Genomic DNA, 3,765 nt, shown 5'->3' on the forward strand with positions numbered 1-3,765 from the left:
AAAGACAGTGAGCACTCAAGCATCCCCCACCCTCCCCCCACTAAGTTCAGGCTCCAATGATAGAAAGATTCAGAGATGGACAAACAGAACACATTGACTGGTCTTCCTCATTCACTCATGAGTCCCAGCAAAGCTAAAGGGACAGTGGCTGAGGGCAGAGTCCGCTAGGGTAGAAGGCCTTGGTTGCAAAGCCTGTGCTGGCTGTTCAGCTGGTGCCAAGTTCAATTTCCCAAGCCCCGCTCTGCTCCCCACGCAGAGGAAGCACTTAAAGTGACAGAGGTGATGTGCTTTCCCTAAGTGAAATGACCAGGGGATAGTAACTCTTCATGCTGGACTTCAAGTCTCTTTGAGCTCATGACGCCCTCAGGATGAGCACCAGTGTCCAGCTTTTGGTTGGTTTCTCTCTCTCTCTCTCTCTCTCTCTCTCTCTCTCTCTCTCTCTCTCCTTTCTTCTTCTTATTTATTTTTAACAATTTTCTCCCAGGTGTGGTGGCACATGCTTTTAATCTCAGCACTTGAGAGGCAGGGGCAGGTGGACTTCTGTGAGTTCAAAACTGCCTGGTCTACATACTGAGTTCCGGGAGAGCCACTGTAGAAAGACCCTGTCACCAAAGAGAGAGAGAGAGAGAGAGAGAGAGAGAGAGAGAGAGAGAGAGAGAGAGAGAGAGAGAGAGAGAGAAAGGGAGAGAGAGAGAGAAACTGCCAGGTGGCACATGCCTTAATGCTAGCACTTGGGAGACAGAGGCAGGTGGATCTCTGTGAGTTTGAGGCCGGCCTGGTCTATAGAGTGAGTTCCAGGACACCCAGGGCTTCATAGAGAAACAGGAACTGACTTGCTATGAAGCTGAGGATGACCTTGAACTCCTGGCCCTGAGTTCTGAGCTAACCGGTGTGCAGCACCATGCCCACTTTATACAGTGTTAAGGATCGAACCCAGGGCTTTGGGAATTTTAGTTAACACCCTGCCAACTGTGCCACATTCTTCAGCCCACTGTCGCCTCTCACAGGAAGCCCCAGCTCAGACCTCCCTTTCTGTATGGCCAGATGGGACAGGGATTTGGTGGCAGTTAGGTGAGCTGAATCTTGTAGTGGGGTGAGGAGGAGGAGTCGGGTGTTGGCATGGGGCTGTGGCCACTGAAGATGGAATCCCTTAACAATGTCACATCCACTCCTTCCTTTGTGCCATGCTGCCCCAAATCCTCAGTCCAGCCATCCTGCCCCAAGGGACTGTCTCACCTGCTCCACAGGGATGAAGGGAAGTCTGAAGGAAAGAAGGGCTTGGTTTGAAATGGTAGCCAAAGCAAGCAAGTGCTCTAATAAAGCAAGCTGGAGCCAGGGCTGTAGTTGGGTGGGGGCAAGATATGTATAGGGTGGCCTGGGAGAACCACTGACTTCCTGTGGAAGTCATAACCCCACAGACTGGGGATCCAGATTCCCAAGAATTTAATTCAAGGGAATATCCCATAACCCAGCTTCACTGAATTGCTGGGACAGGAAGTTCTACCACTTTGCAGTGTGACCATGGTCACAGAGAGGTCATCCCTTTCCTTTCTGAACCGTTAGGACTGAATGGAGGGATGGATGGGCGGGAGCTTGGAATCACAGTCCCCTTTGGATGCAGAACGAGGCTGGGTTGAGACATTACTGAGGGTGGAAGCTCTCCTGGGAAGATGGATGCCTGAGCTGGAGTCCTCAAATCACCCGTCCTTAGGAGCTGGTGTCTATCAGGGTAGATGATACCATTCCACAATAACCACAGAGTGTGGCAACAAGAAATGTGGTAAATAAAGAGTGGCGAGGAACTAGAGAGATAAGTCACTGGGGAGGTACTAGTTGTCCCCAGGGAGTAATCTGAGCCCAGCTCTGAAGAACTTCCTTAGGGGGAAAAAGGAGCTAGAAATCCGGGTATGTGTATGGGGTTGGGGGGACCCAGACAGGGAGCAGAAGGACACAAAACAGGACAGATGGGACAGAAAGGGACACGGATGGGACACAGGATGAGAAGGGGGAACTTGGACAGGATGACAATGACACTTGGGAGGGACACAGATGGAGAGGGAGTGGAATAACAACACACACACACACACACACACACACACACACACACACACACACACACACGACCAGAGGTAAAGGACTAACAAGACAGAGTCTCAGGGGATGATGACAGAAGCTGACAGGAGATGCACACACTCTCATGGCTCCTCCTCTCCTGAGGGAACAAGGTGAGGAGTTGGGAGTGGCCAAGGGACCAGAAAGGCCACTCTTTCTATTCCTTCAGAGCTCTGGGTCCCCTCATCTGCCTGGCCAGCACCTTCAGCTGGGTCTTGGACCTGAGAAGAAAGAGGAGGAATCTAGGCGGGGCAGCGGGGCCAGGTCCGTGCAGATAGGTAGTTCTGGCCTCTTCAGAACAAACACAAGTTGGGTTGCTCTTCAGGGTCCAGTGAGCTGTGGGGGCAGGGGTGGGGAGCTACTGCTTTCCTAAGGGGACAGGAGAGGGCTTGGCTGGCTCAGGCTGGCTCAGAGAACATAGGATCTGCTTGAGGAACCCCAGACCCAGTTCTAGGCTCTCTTCATTGGATACATGCCCTTCCGGGAACATTCTCTGTTCTCTTGATCTCTGGACTTTTCACGTTCCTCTGCTTGTCCCGAGCTACCCTTCATCCCCAGTCCCAAACCAACTGAACTGAAGCTGTGACCTTCAAGGATCAACACATGTGCTCCTGGCTCTGACCCAGGATAGAGGGAGGGAGGAGCTCAGCCCAGATGTGCTAGGTGCCCTCACCCCTCTGTGGTGTGCAGGTGACTCTCTGCTCCAGGGACCATGAGTCTTGAGGACAGAGACCGTGGTTTTCAGCCCTCCGCTTTGGCCTAGACTGCCGATTTGTTAGTGGTTTCTGAGACAGGGTCTCACTCCATAAGCTTCGTGCTCTTTATCCCCTGTCCTGGGCCTCCAAGACACTGGGTCTCCAGAATCCATGTCTTTGTGGACTTGAATGGGATCTGGGCAGAACTGGGTCCCCTGTCACACTGACAAAGCATATTTGAGACAACAGTGTTTAAGAAAGGTCATCTGAATGTCATAGTGGCAGTCTCACTTACTTCCAACCATTTCTTAAGCCATGGAGAAGACACCCTGGGCCTCCTCCAGCCCCCTCCATCCTCACCCCCTCCCCAATAGCTGTTTCTCTGACTGTTTCCTCTCCTTGCCTCCACACCGCTCCTCAGCCCATTCCTCCTTGCCTCTCTAGTGCTACTAGTCTTCCCTAAGCTCTCATATTTCCAATCAGTCAAGGGGTCTCCCAAGTGTCCTTATACTTCCCCAGCTCCTACAGTTTGGCTGCCAGAAGCCAAGTCAAATGACCTTTTAGAAATGCCAATCATGGGGTTGGGGATTTAGTTCAGTGGTAGAGCGCTTGCCTAGCAAGTACAAGACCCTTGGTTCTGTTCTCAGCTCCAGGGGTGGGGTGGGGGAGACAAAATAACAAGAAATGCCTGCCAATCATGATACTGCTCCTGTGTCAAACACCGGCTCTGACTCACCATTCAGGCCTCAGTTCACCGGAACCCTCCTTTTTTTTGACTACTCAGCTGGACACAACCCCGTGCCAGTCTGTCATTGTTTCAAGGAAATTCAAAATGGGTTGAAAATGAGCAAATCCTGAAAATCTTTGTGGCTTAAACAAAATAGAAGTTTATTTCTCTCTAATACAGAAGTCTGGAGATAGGCCGTCCCAGAATGCAATGGTGCTCTGCAGGACTTCC

The sequence above is a fragment of the Rattus norvegicus genome, chromosome 10 (assembly GCF_021556685.1).
Source record: "Rattus norvegicus strain SHRSP/BbbUtx chromosome 10, alternate assembly SHRSP_T2T, whole genome shotgun sequence".
Classification (NCBI taxonomy): Eukaryota; Metazoa; Chordata; class Mammalia; order Rodentia; family Muridae; genus Rattus; species Rattus norvegicus.